General features: G+C 42.3%; 1 protein-coding gene across 5 annotated transcripts in view; it reads right to left on the bottom strand.

The window, feature by feature from the left end:
* Positions 1 to 24,188, bottom strand: part of NPAS3 (neuronal PAS domain protein 3) — an 843,689-nt gene that overhangs the window by 301,471 nt on the left and 518,030 nt on the right. The gene's annotated exons all lie outside the window — the stretch shown is intronic.

Raw genomic sequence — 24,188 nt, 5'->3', positions numbered from 1 at the left:
AATAAATCGGCAGGCTAATAAACAGAATGTCTGAGCCAGCTAAGATAAGAGGGAGAACACCTAGGGAACCATTTACTAACAATGAATAAGATAATTTAGGAATGTAGAGGTGAGGTAAAGAGTAGGTGGAGCGCGGAAAATACATGGACAGGACATGCTGTGCATGGGTTGGTTCCCGCAAAGTAATCATGCTAATCCCAAACCATGTGTTGCAATGGATAGTAAATGCAATGTAACATGTAAATGTAAATAAAGGAAGAAGTTTTTAGTGTAACTTTGGATGTGTGGTATGCCCTACACTCACCCCCTGCACTTTAGCCCAGGGGTTTTCAAATCTCATTGCACCGCAACCCCCTTCTGACAACAAAAATTGCTACATGACCCCAGGTGGGGGGACTGAAGCCTGAGCCCACCCAAGCCCAGATGCCCTGGGTTGGGGGGGACTAGAGCCTGAGCTCCACTTCTCTGGGGAGGGACCAAAGTGAAAGCCCAAGGGCTTCAGCCCTAAGTGTGAGGCCTGTGACCTGAGCCCCACCACTAAGGGATGAAGTCCTCGCGCTTTGGACCTGGATGGCTGGGACTCAGGCTTCAGTTTTGGCCCCAGATGATGGGGCTTGCTCTTGGGTTTCGACCCCCAGCCCCAGCAAGTCTAACACCAGCCCTGGCAACCCCATTAAAATGGGGTCCCAACCCACAGTTGGAGAACTACTGCTTTAGCCTGATTAACTCAGCGTAGCTTTGCTGTATGCCAAATAAAGGAACCTGAGTGATGAAATCTGGAGTCAAACTGAGTGTTTTGGATCCCAGAGAACTGGATGAAGAGTTCTTACAGACAAGGTGTTCTGGATAAGCCGAGTGAAAAAGGTCTCGGAGTGAATCCCAACAATAACCACTTTTCTAACAAAATAATGCCATGAAATTGTCAATGTTCATGTAAAATAGGCAGTATTTTGGTTAAGGCTGACAGCAGGTTGCAGGGGGTCTGTCAAACATGACTGGCATCAGACTTGCTAACGCCCAGGGCAGAAAAGCCAAAGCCCTGTCACATGGGACTGCAGCCCGGGGTCCCAAGCCCCACCACCGGGGTCTGAAGCCGAAGCCTGAGCAACTTAGCTTTGAGGTGCCCCCTGTGGCGTGGTGCCCCAGGCAATTGCCCTCCTTGTTACCCTCAACGCCAGCCCTGGCTTTTATATGCAGGAAAACAGTTGTTGTGGCACAGCTGGGCCGTGGAGTTTTTATAGCATGTTTGGGGGGCTCAGAAAGAAAAAGGTCGATAGCCCCAGACCACGTAAAATGCATGATACTCAGAATGAAGAGCTGAGTTGACTCGGTCAGGACTTCATCCTTTTCCGGAGTGTCTAAGATAGTTTAAACCTGAAGCTTAAACCACCAGTTCTCTCCAGTCAAGGTATTTGGTAGCATCGCTATTATTTTTATATAACAAAGAGCTAAATTATCTCATGTAAATAGCTGCAAAAGTTTTACCCAATATTTATAAAGTAATCTGGATATGTATGTGAAAATCATACGATGATAACAGTAGGGACAGTATTACATTTCATATGTAACAATACCATTGTAGAAAAAAAAGTATTTGACATTCTATAATATAAATTGCCCAAATTACCTACAGTCTTTACACATGACTGTAAATACTATATTCTGACAGACTTGCAAAACCTCCACACAATAATTTGAGAGGGAGTGATTGGCATGAAGAAGTTTATATGCAATGCTTATTCCCTATTCATTGTGATAGGTAAAGTACTGAAGGTTAGCAACTATTGGAGTATGGTTCCTTTTACTTAACAGCAGGTTGCCTGTATGACCAGCAGGAGGTCATAGTAGCGATGTAATGGGGTGAGACTCCCCCCCCCCCACGGCGCCTCCTGCTGGTCTCTCAAGGAATTAGCTCTTCCAGCCTCCGGAACGTCCTCTGCAGGCCAGTGTCCCACTGGCCGCTGTCCCCCGTGTCCCTACCAGATCCCAGTGCCCCTTTACCCAGGGTGCTGCCCTCTGGCAGTACCCCCACCGTCTCTGGGTCTCCCCTCCCCGGGGAACCCCCACCCACTATCCCCACCTCGCCTCAGTCTTTGGCTACTGCCAGCCACCATTGAGCCCCCGCACCCTGGGGCGGACTGCAGTGTATAAGCCAATCATCACAGGCAAGGGGGGGTTGGACCTGCTGCCTCTGCCTACCTTTGGGCTGCCCCCTGCAACTCCAGTACCTATCCGGCCTTACACTAGACCTGCAGCCTGGGGGGTTTCCCGGCAGGAGCTCCCCAGCTCCCTTGGCCTTCCCCCAGCCCTGCTCCACCTCAGGTATTCTGGTACACTCCCCAGCAGCCAGGCCCGTCTCCTTCCACAGCTAGAGGAGAGACTGAGCATCTAGCTCACAGCCCTTTATAAGGGTGGCTGTGATCTGTTTGCGGCGTGGCCTCAGCTGTGCCCACCTGCCCCCAGCCACAGCCCTCTACTGGGCTGGTTTAAGCCCCCCTCAAACTGAGGGGGCATGGAATGTATTCTGGGAGGACAGAGATGACTATTGTGTGGTGGGAGGGTGAAGGGGGGGACAGAGTGAGAGCAGCTGGTTACGGAGTGTTACTGGTTTCAGCAGTGTTACGAAGCATGCTCAGTACAAGCCAAGCAGCAAATCAGGGGGGTGGGGGGATAGGTGACACCACATGCCCTCCCATGCATCACCTCTGGGGGGACGGGGAATGAGAAGCTTTAGAAAAAAACCGTACAGCCCACATTTTTCCCACAGCAATCACAGGCACTGACTTCCCCTCTGCCTGGTGCGTGCTCGACCCCCGCCACCGCCCCTGCCCCGCCTCTTCCTGTCCCTGCCTCGCCCTCCCCCCAATCCCATTCCACCCCTTCCCCAAAGTCCCCACCCCCTTCCTACCCCCATTTCACCCCCTTCCCCCAAGTCCCCGCCCCTGCCTCTTCTCTGCCTCCTCCCCTGAGCATGCCATGTCCCCGCTCCTCCCCCTCCCTCCCGGAAAGTCCTCAGTGCTGCCAAACAGCTGTTAGGCGGCAGCGGGTGAGAAACGCCGGGAGGGGGAGGAGCAGGGACGCAGCGTGCTCGGGGTGGAAGAAGGAGCGGAGGAGGGGGGAGCTTGGTGGCCGGTGGGTGCGGAGCACCTGCTGATTTTTTCCCGTGGGTGCTCCAGGTCTGGAGCACCCACAGAATTGGTGCCTGTGACAGCAATAAATAACTAGCAAAGATGATTCCTCCAGACATATCAGGTCCTCAGAAAGCAGTGTGCATTTAACTCTAGATGGCGCTGTGCATTTTGATGGATTTCTGTTTAGCTTGCATAGCATTATACAAAGTCGTTGCCATCTGTATGTTAATCGGCTTGCTAAGATGCAGTGTGCACATTTAATTCTAAGCATCGACCACAATCACAGTTTTGCTTTTGCTCTTATTACAATGGATTGCTGGCTCTGTTTGAATCAATGCCTTTCTGTTTTTAATATTTAGTGAGAGTTGCATTTTTTTAAATTGGTATATGTCCTTGTGTGGCGGAGGGTGAACTACTATAGACACAAAGAAGGGGGAATGCGATTAAATAAGTTTGAGAATCACTGCACCTATACCATCTAAAGGAAACTTTTGGCAATCTTTCCTCATCAATCTCATTCAGTATTTGAGCTTCCCTATTGATTAAATGGCAGTTTTTAAGTGGTCAGTGACTGAAACTAATCAAACCTGTTGAAAGCAATCAAAAGTGATCAAACTAATGAGCAGATGTTATGTTATTTACAATGCAAATGATTCGGTTCCTGAAGCTTTCCTCAAATAATAATAATAAAAAAAAAGAGGACAGAAATAACCAATGATTAAAATAAATGGAATGCAGTGCATTAGACTTGAAGACCCTGCTATTCATTTGTAAAGTATTCTGTAATCAAAACTGAGCCATATTTATCAATATAAGGAGTACTACACAATAAGGGAAATTCTCTTATAGAGCATATCTGAACATTCTCGTGACTGCTATATGAGGAAAATAAAACATAAATAGTTAGATACAGCATGTCAAATCTCAGGCCAATTATCCACTTTATACTAGCTAAAAATATTCTGGATGAGCCTAGGTGGGTCAACAATTTGCCAGAGCATTAGCTGATGTAGACGGTTCCAGCTCATTAAACGCCACTTCTCACATGCTTAAGTGACTTCTTGAACATCAGAAGGCTGTCCAAGATGAAAAAAGCACCTACAAGATAGTCAAGGCAGATCCCACTCTGATCATTTACCACAATCCAATTGCCATCTTTAGCAATTGCATGGGAGCTCACACCTATCAGATATCAAACAAAAATTGATCAATCTATATCTGCTCTTCCCTTCCAAGTTAGAAATGAGGTTTGAAAGGACTTTCAGAACTCCACAGTCAACAAATGATACATTTCCTCTCGCTTGTTCCCTAACCCCACAATTCCTTTAAATAGCAGCTAGTTACTGAAAACAATATCCCTTTACTCCTTTGAATTGCTAAAATATTCCTCACTATATGATACTAGTTTACAGTAAAGTAACTCCAATTTTAAGACCATCAGTATAAAAAAGGTGTAACAAAGGGCTTGAACCTGCGCTACTGAGATCTGTGAAAGTTTTGTCATTAAATTGTATGGGAACAGGATCAGATCCAAAGGAGAGAATCAGGCCTAGTGTATATAGTCATAAAATAGTTTGGTGTATTACAAGTAAAGTGAATCCCGCAGATATGCTGGCATTTCCATGTGGACAACTATATCCTTTTTCCTGAAAAATGTAGGGTTATACTATTGTGTGTGGGTCTTTATTAACATATAGAAAGCCAGTTACTCTGATTTTCTATAACCACAAATACATTACGGTGAGGAAACTCAAATGGGAGAATCAGATTTGAGATTTATTACAGGTTCTATTCACGGCTCTGCCAGTTTCTCGCTGTGGGTCTTAGGACTGCTCCAGGCCTCAATTTTCCCTTATGTAAAATGGAGATAATATTTAGCTTATTTCATACCACTGTCAATTTCACCCCTAATCTTTGGGAAGTTTATTTGAGTTGAACTTTTTGAAAACCGTGGTCACAGACCTAGTAAGTAATCAGTTTTTGTTCTGTTTTCTTACTATAGCTGTTGTGCATAGGAAAGACAACATACTCCAAGGCTATTTGTATATCAATTTTATATTCCATCATGGAGCCTTATGAGTCCTACAGAAATTATAATGTAAGTATTGTAGTGTCCTCCACTTTTCTTGTAAGGTATCAATGTGCTTGAGCAGTCCCTCACAGTCCACTGAATTCTACTGAGAGTAATGGAATTAGAGCTCCAACAGAGCTCTCATTCAATAGGCCTGCACTTGCATTGACCTCTTTGGTACAGTAAGCTTACCCTAGAATTATTTGCACTGTTCAGTGCAGCAAAAGAGCCTCTGTGGAAATTCTTGGATTTACATGATGCAATGCTGCACATTCATTATACTTTGACATTAACCTTGCCACAAGCTCATCAAGCCTTACACTGTTCTTATCCCATCTACTCAAACCAGTATCTTGTGAACAGTTAAAGGCATGTTTGGATACTACTCTGCCTATTTGATAGTCAAGAAGTTCAGTTCCTAGCTATTCAATGTTTACTTAAAAACTTGTACACATATCAATGATCTCTACTATCTCACAGCTGTAAGAAGAGATATTATTTTGTTTAGAATTAAATAGCAAATAATTCCAACTGGGTTGTTTAACGAAGCAAGCTTCTTGTAAATGTAATACTAACACAGCCAGGAATTTCTCTCCTGGTTTTGCCATACAGTGGACAACGAATGGCAAAGCTAAGCATACAAAACTCCCCTCTCCGTAGAAATAATAACGCCATTATTTGCTATGGAGACTAGAAGGTTTAATGCAAACTTTAGTAAATTTTTCCACAGTGAGCTGAGTGCTCATATGGAAGATCAGCTTGGCATCATTTTCTGTTCTCTGTAGGGATGGGTACACTCACTACTGCTCTGAAAAAGGAAAAAACACATTCACTAAAGAAAAAAGGTACATGGTCGGAAAGAGGGCAAGAGCAGCTGAAAAGTGTATAAAGATAAGCATTAACTGAGCTGTGCCTCTTAATATTTAACAAACATTGAGTGAATCAGGTTTAACTGAAGGCATTTTTTAAAAATTGCTCTTGTCCTCTAAGGTACCCATTTGTTTCATTACATTTTGCAGATATTTCTTCTCTTCAATTTCTCTCCCCTCAGTTTATATGTTGGGAAAGGGTCTAGGGCTCTGTCTCCTCCCATCGATTTGAGGAGGGAGAAATTTGAGAAAGGATGAGTATGTTGAAGGCTCACACTCCTTTGCCAAGAGCAATCCTCTTACTGGCAAGTAGTATGTAGGCCAGAGCTGCTCCTCACCAAGAGACTTAGGGGTGAGCTCTGTTCCCCAACAGAAAACATTACAACGGTACTCCCAGCAAGGGGAGCTAGAGATCAAAGTTTTGGCTGTCTTCTGGCTGGCATGAACTCTCCCCCGTTGCCAATGCCAGACTTCACTGATGACATCCATTGTGGCAAACAGCATATTTAATGTACGTAACCATCAAGTTTTCTGCAATTCTGTACATGACACTTTATGCACAAGAGCTCATTAAATAACTTGCATACCAGCAAATCATTTGCATACAATCATGTTATCTTAGAATCAATGTGTCCTGTCCCAGTACTGGGATTAGGATGTGGTCCTGTAGTTCTGGCTGGGAGAATGTGAGAAAATTGGGTTTATGGGGAAGTGTTGCTGGAAGATTGAGGAAGCTGGGGGCTGTTGAAAGGGCTGGATGGACAAAGTTATCTAGGGGGAGTTTGGCTGTAGTAAAATAAATTTGTGTGTGTGAGGGTGTCTGGGTAGAAGCTGAGAGTAACTAAAGGTTGTCAGGGGTACCTGGGGTTACCTGGTTGGAAGCTGCCAGCAGCTAGGACTTTTCAGGAGGGTACCTGCGAGTGTTGGGTGGGTTGTGGGCTGCTTACTGGGTGGTTGGAGAATGGGACCAGTACTGGGACCTCTTAGCTTGTATCCCTGACATCATTGCCTTTGCTTGCTGCTGCATCTGCCTTTTGCCTTCTCCTTCCCTGCTTAGATCCAGCAGAAGCACCAACAAGACAGATGTCCGTGTGGCTGCCTGCTCAGCCATGAGCTGCAACTGCAGACCATGACATTCAGTCTGGGCTGTGAGAATGTGGGAGGGGATCATCTGCATGTGTGTTATGTGAGATGTGTGACACTTGGACAGGTCTGTAAATTAGTTGTATGATCAAATATCAAACAATGGGATTTATAAACTATTATTTTCTATACCTACCCACAGTGTGTGTAGCTGGTGTGAGACAGAGAAGATTAAAATAAAAAAAGTACAATAAAAATGAAAGTGCAATGAAACAAGAGATATTCTTGGTATTCACTGGACATGGAAGGTCACTGACAGGGAAGGAGTTTGCAAAACGGAACTGGACAATGGAAAGCTTGTAAAATTGCAAGGAAATATCATTTGGTATGGTAGAGGCACATCACCAGAATGGGCAAAATAGACCAATAAGACATGAACTGAAATGGAATCCCAGATGAAGAGGAAAGCTTAAAAGACCTGTTACCAACTAGAAGGCAATACAAAGTGAGAAATGTCTGGTTTTTCTTAAGAAGAAATAGAGCTGCAATCAAACATCAGGGCAGAATGGGAGGGTACCATAGCCATTTTATACATCCAAAAGACAAAACATGTTAAGATTCCATACTTCATCAGCAAATGAACACACACAAAATTCTCAAGCTCTATTTGCTTTCACTTCCAACTGTCATTTTAATCCTCCTGAAGGACAGCAATCTCAACAACTCCCTTTGTTTACTGTTGCATAAGTATTTCTTTATTAGGGCCACAGAGAACAAACAAATCACAGAGAACTCTGCCATGCTCTTTCTCCTCCCAAGCAACAAAATGTTTGGAAATGTCAGCCTGTGTTCTGAGGTCCTACAATTTGGTGCCAGATATTCCAGTGATAACAACATCATAATGTCCCAAGAAATAACAGTAATATCACTTGGAATCCCTTGCTCCTTAAAATTCCATACTGACTCAGGCACCAAAAGGTGTATTTTAAGAGTTCTCTCAGGTTACAAGTACAACATTTCTCCTTGTCAATGAGCTGATTTAATGCTTCCAAATGCAAGAATTATATTTAATCTGGGTAAAAACTGCCACACTTGGGGAAGAGAGGAGATGAAATATTCCCTATTTTTATTTGTACAACATATTCTAGCTGCTGTGGAGAGCATATGTGTGGTTACTAATACACTGTGCCAAAATTACATGAAAGACTCAAATACAAAAGGATTTAAACAAAGTCTTGCGATGTCATTGTCAAAGTAAAGTTAGAATTACAGTACCTGTTCACACCCCAGTTCTAAAGTTAACAATGAATGAAAACCCCCCTACAGTGAGAAATTTTTTACAGCAAATGTAATTTCCTCTTGTGTGCTTTTCCTGGCTTTTAAACGGGAACAATTGCGGTTTAGACTATTACTGAAGGTCAAGGCTGAATCAGAATTAATTTTGATGCATGTTCAGCTATATACATTCAGCATAAAAAGAGTTATGAAATAGTATGTTCAGGTGGGAAACAGTAGATTTTAGTTTGATTTTTTTGGATTTTATTATTTTAAAGTATGTTGGCTGGCTCTCCTGAACTACAGTCCAGACACTTTTAATTTAATTTTACTAACTAATTTGTAACTGGCTCACCAAAACTCCATTTGTGTGATAACAGAGTGCATATGGGTTCCTATGGGATATAGAAATTAATCCCACTTCTGTGGAAAGACCTTTTAATAACTCATATGTTATTTTACCTCTTGAGTTATCAGTGGGCTTTCCGCCAGCATTTTCTGGGGAATATGTCCTTGGAGTTTCAAAGGAAAAAGACTATAGTTGGAATCTAGGAGTTTGTGCTCTCAAGACAATTTTGAGTTTAGCTTTGTTTACAGGCTCAGCTGTTTTTAAAATAATCTACTCATTTTAGGTGTGTAAAAATACAGGCTCAGACCCTATGAATTTTTCTTTGTGTACAGTTTGTGGTTCTGTGATTAAAAGTTGTGTAAGTACTATTCCCACTGCCAGGCGTATCGCTTGGCCAATTATAGGTTGAATATGGCTACATGATTCTGCCTCGGCCAATTAAATTGTGTTTTACTCTTCTGTGTATCATGATCAGTGGAACTGGAGTCAGAAGGCTCCCTACAGGGCACCAGCACCAGTAGAAGAGGAATCGTGGGGAGTTAGGCTGGAAGCAACGAGGCCACATGGACAGAATAGTCCACAAAGTTTAATAAAGTTTCGCTTGTTCAATTTAACGTGCATTCAGCTCCACACTTTGTGAATGAAACATTCTGCACATTCATTGTCTATACAGGGAGGCCTACAATGACTGCCTGCTAGCTTCCCTGCTCTTCCACTCCCTATCTGAACTCCTTTCCCCCTCTACTTTCCTACACTTTTAAACACACATGTGAACACATACATCCCTTCCAATTTCTCCTTCCCACCCTCTCACTCTACATCCCACTTTCCATAGCCTACATGGATCAATATGGCACTATATGGAGCCACAGGCACTTCCTGAGACAACCATGATGACCATCTTTCCGTGGGAATTGCAAGCTCCCTTCTTAGAAGGAACTGGAACAGATTTTCAGTTAGTCACTGCATTGTCACTATGAGATCCACTGAACCTTAGAAAAAGCCCAGGAACTTGAGCTGTTGTGGAGCTTGAAAGGAACCAGTAGCTTACCCCCTCCCCACAACAGGTGGCATGTCTCAGCCGTGATTACAAGAGTGGACTATCATGGTTTATGAAATCCTGCTTCCAAGGAGCAGATGATGGAACAAGGAAAGCACTGGCTGGGTAGAGGAGGACAGGTGGAAAGGCAGGAATCAAGTTAGAAGGGAAGTAGTTAGGAAGCTAATCTCACAGGAGGCAAGTAGATAGGTGGACTGTGAGGTGAAAAGAAAGAAATTCTCTTCTCCATTAATTTTCTAATGTGAATAGAATAAAATGTATATGAATTAGAGTCATCAGTTTATAGTGAAACCTATTACTCCTCAAGTCCAAAGAATGAACACCAGATGTGAATAATGGCTTCAGCCTGTGGCTTTAAGCATTAAATCCCACTTTTCAACCAGCAGGGAAGTAGTTTTCCACTATACCCTTAACTCCAGTTTGTGTGCCGTACATCTGTGTCTCTCTCTCTCGCTTTGTACATGTCTCTCTTCCTCCTTCCATCTAGCTGTATGCACTCTGATTATTTAAAACTTTAAATATCTCACTATCTGCACTCAGCCTTTATTTAAAATAATATTTATTAGCAGAGGCCTTTTCAGAAACTCAGCTAAGATTAGACACTGAAGCCAATAAAGATTATTTCTGTTACCATAAATCAAAGAGAGAGATAACTGTTTAATCTTTCAATTTTTAATACAAATCTTATTAATGGCTCAGTCATTCTATATTGTTTGTAATTAGCAAGGGGCATGTTCTGGTCCATAGGAAATCATCCAAGGTATAGTTTTACTTTAATTTTCTGTGAACACAGAGGGCATCTACATGGTTAATTCACTATCCTTTCACTTTTGGAGGCTTAGTTTTGAATTTGGTTTAGATTACAAGTGAAATGAGTTTAGTGGTCTCATCCACATCTTTAACAAAAACTGTTCTCATACCACTCTATTCTAATTTTCACACAAATCAGAAATCTCTGCTAGAGGAAGAACACAGCTGGATTAAAAGACATCCTGGAGGTCAAAATTGAGTTGCACTTGCTACTTTATATGAGGAAGCTTACTCAGAACTGTAACACACTGAACAATGGCTAACAATAGCAAGTGATATCATCCCACACTTCATGAGCAATAACATTCAACGAAGTTTAAACGTTACAAAGACACATATGATGAGACAACACTAACAGATATGTGACAATACAGTATCACACCTCCCAACAACATCAAAAGGAGTACACAAATAAAACTTTATGCCATTCTTTACCTCTGACTGTCTGACTAAAACTAACAAAAGCAAGTAATCGGGGTTACGGCTAGCACACCATCTTTAGATCATCGTGTTAGGCCTATTGCAGGAGGCTGAAAACATTGTATGTGCTGCAGTGCATAATGAATAATACAGTACTAGAGTCCTCTTATCTTTGAATTACCTCTTTTATGTCAGGCCAGTAAGGCTATTTCTGATGCATTCAAAAGATGCTGATCCAACATTGTCACAGCACCAGATGAGCTCCCCCTCCTGGATGCTCACTAGACTGTTGTGAGGAGATCCACCTCACTGGATCCTTTGCACATTAAACCTCTAGAGTCTGAACACAGAGAAGACACTGCTGTTGTCCTGGAGGCACTAGACACACTCTCAGGGAGCAGATCCTCTGCCTAGCACCCTGACTTAGGAGTTGCAACCACGCAGCCCACTGCCCAGCCCTTGGAACCAGTGCTGATCCCTCAGACTTCCCTCAGCTTAAATATACCCTCTCTCAGAACTCCAGCCGGGTGTGTATTCTGGGCCCACAGACTAACTCCTCAAGGACATGTAGTAGGTACAACATAAAATGCAGTGGAACATTCCACAGGATTCTAATACAGTCACCTAGGGTATCCAGGATCCTTCTGCTGAAGCACATGGCTTGTATTCTGAAATCTGGTTCCTTCTCCCCCAAGCTAGCCTTCTCCAACCTTGGCTGTTCTGTCCCCTTCCTCAAGCTTCCTGTGTTGCTCTGTGAGTCTTCCCCTGACCCACCAAGCCCCTGTTTTTTTTTTTTTTTTTTTAAAGGCAAGCATCAACACCTTGGTTTCTTTGTCAATTTCCCACTCAAACACCAGGCCCCTGCAGAGGTGTGGTGGACAGTTTCAGCCAACCTCTTAAGCATAACCATAGTAGTCACAGTACAGTCATTAGGTTTACATTTCTTCATTGTCCCTGGTATGGGAGTGTCATGATAACACAGCAATTGTTATAAGAACAATGTCAACAGTAACAACAGAATTCATAAACTGTATCAACAGATTTCCCAAATTGTCACAAATACAATGGAAAAACTCCAGGATGAAAAACTCTATTCCAGATTTTAGTATGCACAGACAAGCACAAAATGATTTGGAGCACTGCAGGGTTTGTCATGTGGGACCCTACTGCTAATCGGCAGAATTTTCAGTATTGCCAACACTCACAATTTTGGGCTTTTTTTTTTTTTTTTTTACCTGTCTCATGAAAACATGATGAAAGGCTGCCAACTCATAAATTTTCCTTTACTCAAAATGGCCGCTAGCTCCTTATACTGTCAATAAGGCTGATGCCAACAAGATGGTCACCATTCCCCTGGAGTCTGTCTATATGTCAGTGTTTCCCAAATGGTGGCACTTGACCCATCAGTGAGGCATGGAAAGGTTCTAGATGGGTGCCACATCCAGGGCTGTTTTACCTCATGATTGGGCCCTGGCTTAGGCAAATATACACTTCTGGCCCATTTCAGAATGGAGGCCTGCGGTTGGCCAGTTGGAGAGCTACAGAGGGGTGGCCAGGCCACACCTGAGCAGCACTGCTATTTTGTGCAACAGGTTGCAATGCCAGTCACTCAAATTTGGCCCCACTTCTCCTTCATCATTATGGATCCCCATGGGACAGACGCCAACACTGCTAAGAGGTGAGTCTGAGGCAGGCTCGCTTTCCAACCCTCCTCCCCCAGCCCCTGGGGCCTCCCCTCTGCACCAGGCCAGGATTAGGATGGCAGTGCTGGGACAGAGGGTGCATATATGTAATGGTGGGTCGCAAAAAGAGAAAATGCAATTGGTGGTGTCCTCAATAAAAAGTTTGGGAACCACTGCTATATGTGGAAGTGAGGCTGACCTTAATAAAGTTGGCGGCCACCTCCCATTGTTTTCAATTAGATTGAAACCATGCCCACAGGCAAAATGATTGCAGCTTGATGTTCAGGGGGTTAGACAGGGGACACAGGGACTATGAGGAGCAGCAGAGACAATCTGCACAATGAATAGGAAGAGTGAGGGGAAGCAGGGCACTGGGGGAGCAGGCTGAGTTAGTGGGTGCAGGGGAAAGTGGGGGTCAGAAGGAGATTGAGGTGGGGTGCAGTGATGGAGTAGTGGATGGAGGGATTGGATGGCAACTCTCCCTGCCTGGGGCGGTGGTGGGTATGGGAAGTCCCCTGTGAGCAGTCAGGAGAAGGCAGTGTTGCAGCATTGCCAACTCTTGCAAATTAATTGCAAGTCACAGGATTTTGGCACCTGCAGGAAGAGCTCTCATGATCCTGTGATTTTCAGGGCTCAGTACACAGGCAGACACCAAGCCCTGCTTTCATGTATGGCCCAACAGCAGAGATGTTCTTGGGACAGCAGTGGGATTCAGGGGAGGAAGGAATCAGGGAAGTGATGCACCCGGGCAGAGGAGAAGCCCTGGGGTAGTGGGAAAGTGGGAGTCAGGAAAATGGTGCCACTTGGTCACAGATAGAGAAGTCCTGGGGCAGCGGGAGGCAGAGGAGTGTTGCAGCTGGGGCAAGACAGTAATTTGAAATGGATGGCAGTTCCTCTCTCTCAGGGGTAGGCTGAGTTTCCATCTGAATAGCAGGGAAAGGTGTGAATTGAAGGTTGATGTTTCAACCTGAAAGTATTACACAATGACAGAGGAATAGAGGGGAGTTAAAAAGCCAAAAGACAGACTAAAAAGCATGATTTAAAAAAAAAAAATCTCATGATTCTTTGGGCCAACCTCATGATTTTGGGTGACCTGACTCAACATTTTTGATCTTTTCACAGGTTCTAAACTCATGATTTTTTATCTCGAAGTTGGTAATACTGAATTTTGCTTTGTAGAAATGCAGTTCACTTTTACAATGAAGCTATGTATAGAACATAATACTGGCTAAATAAAATTATGTACATAATTATGCTCAAGCACAATCATTACTTTCACTCCTCAAATTAATTTTAATTTTGATTCTTTAAATAAATATACCATAAGGCAGCAATCTCTGTTAAAGACTATATGCCTAGATAATTCCCATTTCTAAAAGAAAGACATTTTTCTTTAGACAAAAACAGCCCTTATAAAAGGTTTATAACTTGGCCATGCAAATTTGCTTCAGGCTGAAATTTGGCATGAAATTTCTCATCCTCAAAGCACATTATTTATTTCACAAAATTTCACTGAAATTGGTTTGTCTGGGTTTTAGTCACAGTGATGTAAAAAGGGTATGTCCTCCCTGTTTTCAATTTTTTTTAAAAATAGAAAGCCCTTAACTATATAATAGCCCTGCCTGGCTCACTAGAAAAAAAAAATATTGATATATACACAGACGTGTACAGTAAAAATAGGAGGTACAAAGAAGACAGATTTCTTTTTAGTCTCCCTTTCAGGTGAACTGAACAGCAAATTAACACATTCAGAGTCACAGTGTGGTGCCCTTGTATTGTTCCCAAAGGAGCAGATCATGATCAAGACAATTTTTTCCCTGTGGAAAGAGTATACATTAAAAAAATAAAAAAAGGAAAGGGAGAACAGTAAAAATGCAGCAGTGCAAACAGAACTTTACAGTGATTTCTCCCTGCTTATCTTAAATGCAGTGATGCACTGAAAATATTTTAACACTGGACACCCACAAAATTATTCCCTTTCGCCTGTGATAAATTCCATATACCAAGAATGTTTACGAACTGGAGGGGGTGGACTTATTCATTGAAGCAAAAATGTTTTCATTGTTATAACAACTGACAAGCTTTTTCTTCTTGAAAAATACAAGTACGCTGCCAGACTAGCTCAGTGTTCAACTTTGTGTAATTTTCATCTGGGAAAATGTTCCCCGCAAAGCAAAAAGATTTGGTGCAATGGGATTGCTCTGTAGAAAGCTGAAAATGTGCATGAACCCCAGAGATGTTTTAATAGCATCCAGAGAGGGACAGAGCTCCATCAGAGAAAGGGAAATCATTTAACACTCCCTCCAATTTGGTGACAAAAATTTTACTCAGGGGTCAACATAATTGCCCCTCCAGCACGGTGCTGCTTTATAAACTATTTAAATATGCTTTGTGAAGTCCAGCAATCTGCAAGAGACAGGGGAAAATATCCCTTCATTTCAATTGGTCACTGAAATGGGAAGTTTAATTCTGGGATAGTTTACTATACAGTGTGAACTATCCTGTCAAAGAATATCAATTGTCCTGAAAATGTGAAGTTTTGAATTATGAATTATTATTTTTGGATTTACATATTTTATTTTAAAATACTTTAACAAACATACAGTGTATACTACACTGAATACTACAAATATAATAGATCAAGGTTAAGGGACAGTGTAATTCTAACAAATTTAGTGACAGGTTAAGATCAAGGGATGTCTTGACATTCTCCTCAGAAAGGTCAATCTAGCAGGTCTGCAATGTAAAAATGAAGACTCTGCCATCATTGCCATGGCAAAAGGTCAGACACAAGCTGATTGGTGATAGAATTATCAAATTAACCAATCGATGTGTGTGAGTAATAGATGTAAGCAATCCTCAGGGAGAGCCACAGGGCAAATGCCAGCTCATCAATAACACATTGCTTAGGAAAAGAAGATCTTCTCTTCAATCCATGTCCTTTACGTTAGCAGCAGTATCAAAGAATTAAAAAAAAATCAACAGGAACAGTTTTAAATATGCTTCTAGTCTGTACACAGCATTAAAATATCTTTGCAGAACAACTTCCATTACATATCGAGGCAAACAGGAGCACACTAATCATCCATCGCAAGTGGACATTGAGAAATTCTGTTCAGAACAAATATAGAAAAATACTCAAGTCTTTGAATATCTGTCAGACACTTGAGTAGACTTCATTAGGAATAGTATTTTACCTCTGCAGTTACAGATACATAAATCTCAGACTTGACTGTGTGCCAATCCCTGCAGGTTAAAAAATATGAAATAGATTAGAGATGCCCCGGCACTGAGGATTTCAGGGGTTCAGAGAGCTTGTTAAGAATGCAGAAGTCGATAGTAATATTTTAATGAATATTATGTGTCCCTCGGATTGCTACATGGTTCAAACAGTTAATTACTGCTAGAGCTCACTGCAAGTCCACAGGAATGCAGACAGTGACTTTAGACACCCCAATCATCAGTACTTAACTGACAGTACAGATGTCAGCCCCTTTGAAGTGTTACCTCTGCCAATGCTGAGCACAACACCCCTGGCTTTGCACAGGAGAGGGAGGCTTCAGGAGGGAAAACTGAAACAAAGAACTAGAGTAGATAAAAGCTTGAGGCCCTGAGCTCAAGGGAGAGGCAGTGACTGAAGGGAAGGAGACTGAACCCTAGAAGCAGGGGTATCTGGGACAAACTGGGCCTGTCTAAGCTTTGAAGGAAATGATAAGTAAGTGAGACAGGATGCATGTGGGTTTCTCTGACTGCTGTTTTGCTATAAATAATATTCTGTGCTGAAGATGCTGTACTGAGTCACTAGCTACTCACCCACTGGTCACAACTTACGAAGGAAAGATTCTTGCAGGTAGTAAACCCAGGTGGGCCTTCTAAAAATCGTGGTTGCTGAACAGGAGTGCTACAGCTTGGGGACCTGGTTTGTGGGTAAAAGAATCCTGGAATTCCACCCCAGGATAAGAGAAGGCAGAGGCTTGATACCTGAAGAGGTGCACTGCAGGGAGACCAGTAAGGGGTAAAAGATGCAGCTTACCCTGTAACTGTGACATCTTGGTGTGAGCAGTGGGATGTGACAGAGCCATAATGTTGTTGGCTGTTTCATGACCACAAGGGGCAGAACGGAGATCACTACCATTTTCGGTGGTAACCAGTGTCCAAGGGGAGAGACATAGCTATGGCCTTTGTTTCATCAGCCAACACCATCGGGATCACATACTACACCTTCAGAAAAGTGTAGCAAGAGCCACCTGCTAGTGCACTCCACAGCCCCAGTGCTCTGGAATCATTATACCACCCCCCCACCACCCCTACAAAAGCATAATGTTCCCAGTCACTGACATTCAAGTGGTGCCCCTTCTTTCCCTGACATGGTTCTGGTTCTGGGAATCTTAATTTAGCTCTAAGGATGCATCTATTATCATGGCAATATGATATTGCTATTATCACAGTAGGGATGGTAATATAGTAGCACTCAGTTCAACAATCTATTCTGCCATCGATAAGCTTGCGTAACGCCTATTAATGTTAATGGGAGTTATGTGCACATATCAATGGCAGACCCAGTGCCTAAGTGAGCGCAATTATAACCCCTACTGTGAAATTCTCTGAATGCTATTTTCACATTGCTTTTATTATAGCTGCATATGACACCACCAAAAAATTCTAACTCATTTGAATAGGATGCTCATTTGAATATAAGCTTGTTTCAGTAAAATTTGCATTACATTTCTCTTGTAAGAAACCAATCTGATATTTTAGATGCTTAATTTTTCCTAATGTATTGTTTTAAATGCAGTTGATAGTCTTTCCTCTAACAGTGTCAAAAGCCTAAAAATGTTTTCAGGTGTATCTTTATCTATGCCCTGGTCTATGCTACAAGTTTAGCAGCGTTAGATCGATTTAACCCTGCACCTGTCCACACGACGAAGCCATTTTTTCCAACTTAAAGGGCTTTTAAAATCGATTTCTGTACTCCTCCCCCGACGAGGGGATTAGTGCTGAAATTGACCTTGCCGGGTTGAATTTGGGGTAGTGTGGTCACAACTGGACGATACTGGCCTCCGGGAGCTATCCCAGAATGCTCCATTGTGACTGCTCTGGACAGCGCTCTCAACTCAGATTCACTGGCCAGGTAGACAGGAAAAGGCCCATGAACTTTTGAATCTCATTTCCTGTTTGGCCAGCATGGCAAGCTACAGGTGAGTGCAGATCTCATCAGCAGAGGTGACCATGACGGAGTCCCAGAATCGCAAAAGAGCTCCAGCATGGACTGAACGGGAGGTACTGGATCTGATTGCCGTATAGGGAGACGAATCCATGCTATCAGAACTCCGTTCCAAAAGACGAAATGCTCAAACATTTGAAAAAATCTCCAAGGGCATGAAGGGACAGGGGCTATAACAAGGACCCGCAGCAGTGCCGCATGAAATTTAAGGAGCTCAGGCAAGCCTACGAAAAAACCAGAGAGGCAAACGGCTGCTCAGGGTCAGCTCCCCAGACATGCCACTTCTATGATGAGCTGCATGCCATTCTAGGGGGTGCAGCCACCACTACCCCACCCCTGTGCTTTGGCTCCGTCAATGGATTATCATGCAACAGGGATATGCATTTTGGGGACGAGGAAGATGAGGAGGAGGAGGAGGAGGAGGCTGAAGATAGCGCAGAGCAAGCAAGCAGAGAAACCGTTTTCCCCAAGAGCAAGGAACTGTTTCTCACCCTGGACCTGGAGCCAGTACCCCTTGACCCCACCCAAGGTGGGCTCCCAGACTTGCCAGGTGGAGAAGGGACCTCTGGTGAGTGTACCTTTGTAAATATAATACATGGTTTAAAAGCAAGCGTGTTTAATGATTAATTTGCCCTGAAGACTTGGGATGCATTCGTGGCCAGTACAGCTACTGGAAAAGTCTGTTAACATGTCTGGGGATGGAACAGAAATCCTCCAGGGACATTTCCATAAAGCTCTCCTAGATGGTCACTCCTCATGGTCACCTGGTTGAAATAGGGTAATTTTATTAAGGCGACATTCAGAGGTGGCCATTCCTGCTGGGCTGTGTGCCTGTGGCTGAAAAGAAATATTCCCCGCTGTTATCCATGCAGTGGGGGGAGGGGTGAAGCAATCATCCCAGAGAATTGGGTGTGTGTGGCGAGGGGAGGGGTTAGTTGGGTTTGTGCTGCAGCTTAACCCGAAAACTGCAGCCCCTCCTTTTAAATTGCCAACCCATTTTAAATGGCCAACCCAACGCTGCTTGGTATGGGAAATGAGGGAACTGCTGTTTGAAACCATTCCCACATGTTATGAAGGTTAAAGAAGCCAAAAGACTGTGGCTTACCATGGCTGCCTAAAAGCTGAATTCTGTTGCCCGGCCCTGCGTGTGTGATCTCTCACACCAAACTGGCAGACCCTCAATTTAAGAGGCAAAATGCGACCTTGTACCGAAAGCACATGTGCTATGTAATGTTAACAGCAAGGTTCACCATGAAAGCGTCTACCCATTGTTATCTAAAATGTGTCTTTTTAACTACTACTCTCCCTTTTTTTCCCTCCCGCAGCTGCAAATGTTTCAACGCTCACACTATCATCTTCGTCCCAGAGGCTAGTGAAGATTAGAAGGTGAAAAAAAAGCACTCGCGATGAAACATTCTCTGAGCTCATGCAGTCCTCCCACACTGGAAGATCCCAGCAGAATGTGTGGAGGCAAGCAATGTCAGAGTCCAGGAAAGCACAATATAAACGCGAGGACAGGTGGCGGATTGAAGATGATAGGTGGCATCAGCTTGCTGACAGAAGGCAGGAGGCAATGCTGAGGCTACTGGAGGATCAAACTGATATGCTTCGGCGTATGGTTGAGCTGCAGGAAAGGCAGAAGCAGACCACCGCTACAGCCCCTGTGTAACCAATCGCCCTCCTCCCCAGAGGACTGCCCAAGCAACAGAAAGCTGGCATTCAATAAGTTTTAAAGTGCACTGTGGCCTTGTCCTTCCCTCCTCCCTCACCCCACCCGGTGCTTCCCTCCTCCTCCACCCATCCCGGGCTACCTTGGCAGTTATCCCCCTATTTGTGTGATGAATTAATAAAGAATGCATGAATTTGAAACAACAATGATTTTATTGCCTCTGCAAGTGGTGATCAAAGGGGGGCGGGGAGGGCAGTTGGCTTACAGGGAAGTAGAGTGAACCAAGGGGGCGGGTTTTCATCAATGAGAAACAAACAAAACGTTCACACCGTAGCCTGGCCAGTCCTGAAACTGGTTTTCAAAGCTTCTCTGATGTGCACCGCGCCCTCCTGTACTCTTCTAACTGCCCTGGTGTCTGGCTGTGCATAATCAGCGTCCAGGCGATTTGCCTCAACCTCCCACCCCACCATAAACGTCTCCCCCTTACTCTCACAGATACTGTGGAGTGCACAGCAAGCGGTAATAACAATGGGAATATTCACAGGTTTCAGAGTAGCAGCCGTGTTAGTCTGTATCCGCAAAAAGAACAGGAGTACTTGTGGCACCTTAGAGACTAACAAATGTATTTGAGCATAAGCTTTCGTGGGCTAAAACCCACTTCATCGGATGCATGCAGTGGAAAATACAGTAGGAAGATATATATACACACAGAGAACATGAAACAATGGGGATAATTTTATATTGCAATGATTACAGTCAATCCAAAAAAGTTATTTCTTGGGTTAAAAAAAAGGATGACAACCATTAATCCATCAATGTTCTCAGTTTAGATGAGGTGGTAGAAGAGTTAATTAAATATACAAAAGGAATTTTATAAAATACGTTGGAAAAAACAGGACACCTGTATTTGAATTTCCAACAAGAAATTAATAAAAGGATTTTACTCTTTTATAAATCGAAAGGCTACTAATGAACCCACACTGGGTTACACAAAATTCTTTTAAAAGCTCTAATAAAATGGAGAGTTGTTATTAATGTTTGCATATATTACAAATTAACATCAAAATCTAACACTTGCTCTGCACTGGCTGGGAGTGGTGCATCTGTGTTTGTTTAAATGCGTATGACAGGCGTCAGACAAATATCAAATATACATCAAAACTCTAGTGTACACAAAGCAAACAGGTATTTTAGCATGTACTAGCCAGTCAGATTAAAGACTGGGGACAGTATCTATCCAATATCTGGTACAATGGGCTCCTGGTCCTGACTGGGGTCTTTAGGCATTACTGCAATACAAATAATAAATAACATTAATACAGAAGAACTTGAAAACAAAATAGATTCATAGATTTTAAGGCCAAAAGGGACCTGGGGTCATCTAGTCTGACCTCCTGTATAACACAGGCCATAAAAATTTCCAGTATTGAGCCCATGCAAAACAACCAAAAAGGCTTTTTGGTCTCGCATCTTTCCAGCATACTAGAAGTTGATGGAATGGTTGTGGTGTGTTGGATTGGGTCATTGTGGTACTGCAGCTGCATTGAAAGGCTGAGAGTTCACAAGCAAGCTCTGCTATTTTATCAATATTAAAAATGACATGACAGGCAATGAGGTCTGGTTTCAGATGCTGTAAGTAAGCTGTCACCCTTCCCTCTAACCCCATGGAAATATGGAATATCTAACCATCCCTGAATAAGCTCATGGTTCTAGATTAATGAACAGCATTAACAAGGCACTGATGTGAGGAAGTACATCCCACTTACAATGTCACTGTATACTGTTCAACAGATCTAGGAGAAAAATTAACAGAGAAAAAGAGAAAAGGGGAAGGAATCAAACCTGTTTTTAAAAAAGACAAATTTTCAAACCTATACACGCATTTTACAATTTTCTCTAAAAGTGAAATGTCAGAATGCTATTACAACATACTATATAAAATATAAAAGTTTAGAAAAGTTGATAAAAAATCTCTGTATTTAATACAATATTAAATGTTTACCTATACACGGAACAAATGCATACAAGGAAAGTCATTGTCGTCAGTGAATCTGAGACATGAAATCTATAATACCCTTGCTCTGTAAAAAGAGCACTTTTTCTAGATGAAAGAGCCTCTGCTTCATAAATGCAATAAAACTAAGCCAACCATCTCCCACCTGCAAAAGAGCTAACAACCTTTTGATGAACCAAACATATTTCTAATTAAAACTTCTATTCTGCAACCTTCCACTATGGCTTTTCTAAAATATACAGAGAGTGCTGGATTTGAACAGATGAAAAATCAATAAAAAACAGATCAACAATGTCAAGGCATTGAATTGGACCTGCATGTTCTGTTTGAATCTCTGACTCAAAACAGGATTACAAAACAACCATGTACACTCAGCAGGAAACACTAAAATCTAATCATCTAACCCCTATTCTGAAGCTCGGCAATTTATAATATGTTGTTAAGGTTACTTTTCTGTGCTTGAAATTGTATTTTTTTGTACGCCAGATTTTAGACCAAAATACTATTTTAACTCAATCATTCCCAAATCAGCAAGCGAAAAATAGATCTAACTGTGACTTTTATTGTTATGTTGGAACAAAATACTTGAATGGCATTAATGAACTGTAATACTGTGGAATCTTATTCTTTCAATGGTGTACAGTGGACACTATTAAAAGTTCAGTATTTGGCTACATGTTTAGATTTCTGAAGTTCTGTATTTCTAATCAAAAGGTGTGTACTGCATTTGACATTTAAATTTTTTTCTTTGTTATCTTATTTATTATAAACATACCATATCTTTTATTCTATAACACACAACATTGTCAATATAGAAATAATCATTTGCTTTCAACTAGCCCGGCATACATTTTCACCCAGTGCATTCTATCTGCAAGTTGCTCTTGGACCTAAGTTTCCACAGTGAGCCTATTCAAGTAGTTACTATTTGATATTTGATGTTATGGAAACAAAAGCCCTTTAAAGTTGATAAACCAATAAGTAGTGGAAATATCAGGTACATTATTTGTGTTCAGTCTGTCAATGTTTTTGGATTTGTTACTAGCAAGAAATATTTTAATGCCAGTCCACCTCTTTTAAATAAATCAGAAAAGATCATGGAATATTCCTTAACGCTAAAAGTCATCAGATATCAAAAGCTGAATTTATGTAATGAATAGATTATACTGTCACCATTGTAAAAGAATGGACATCATCAGTGTGCAGAGAGGCAAGTCTAAGCAATTATCATGAGTTAAGAGCAAACTATAGCACATTTTCAACATTAGTATATTATTTAGTCTATAAGAGGAAGACTGAGATTTTTCAAAGAGGCTTAACAAAGTAAACAAATTTATTAGAGCATAAGCTTTCGTGGGCTACAGCCCACTTCATCGGATGCATAGTTTCTCATTGGAGTCTGTTTTTGAAGCTTTTCTGTTGCAAAATTGCCACCCTTAAATCTTTTACTGAGTGGCCAGACTCCAAGGAGAAACTGCTGAGCTTGAATTAATATGCAAACTAGATACCATTAACTTGGGTTTGAATAGAGACTGGGAGTGGCTGGGTCATTACACATATTGAATCTATTTCCCTATGTTAAGTATCCTCACACCTGCTTGTCAACTGTCTAAATGGGCCATCTTGATTATCACTACAAAAGTTTTTTCTCCTGCTGATAATAGCTCATCTTAATTAATTAGCCTCTTACAGTTTGTGTGGCAACTTTCACCTTCTCTGTATGTATATCTATATCTTCTCACTATATGTTCCATTCTATGCATCCGATGAAGTGGGCTGTAGCCCACGAAAGCTTATGCTCTAATAAATTTGTTAGTCTCTAAGGTGCCACAAATACTCCTGTTCTTTTTGTGGATACAGACTAACACGGCTGCTACTCTGAAACCTAACAAAGTTAGGCACCTAGTTCCCACTGACCGTCATTGGGATTTGGGCATCTAACTCTGTTACCGTCCTTTGAAAACTACAGTGGAACATCCCATATAACAGCTATAATATTAGCTATACACCCACAAAGCCCAGCCCTGCTTGCTTTTGAAGAACACTGCAGCAGCACTCCATGACTGTGGGTGCCTTTCTGAATCCTGAGAGGGGACAGCCACCTCTTGGTCATCAATACTGTTCCCTTCCTGGGGCACAGTCAATGGATCTGCCAGGTATTACCTGCCCACTGGCTTTATATAACTTGGAACATTATTTTGGCATTTGCAGGTGGGAGTAACCATTTATATGGCAGAGTAAAAAGAGTGATGGTTTGCAAATGTCAAGTTCGTTTCTCAAATTTTGGAGGCTTAATTTTTTGAGTGGGGTTTTACCCTATTTGAAAGTGCCTGTCTCCCTGCAAAAAATATGACGAGGCACAAGTCACCTGTACTTTTAGAAAGATTGGCTTATTAAGTGCAACAGATCAGAACACATTTTATTTTCTTCTTCTTATAGTACAGTGTGCCCTCTAATCACGTTTAATCCACTGCCAATATAAAAGCATTGTGCCATTTGTTCCTAAGAAGAATAGGTTCCCTTTCACTGCC

Source organism: Natator depressus, chromosome 6 (assembly GCF_965152275.1).
Source record: "Natator depressus isolate rNatDep1 chromosome 6, rNatDep2.hap1, whole genome shotgun sequence".
NCBI classification, from domain to species: Eukaryota; Metazoa; Chordata; order Testudines; family Cheloniidae; genus Natator; species Natator depressus.
This window is presented reverse-complemented; position numbering and strand designations above follow the sequence as displayed.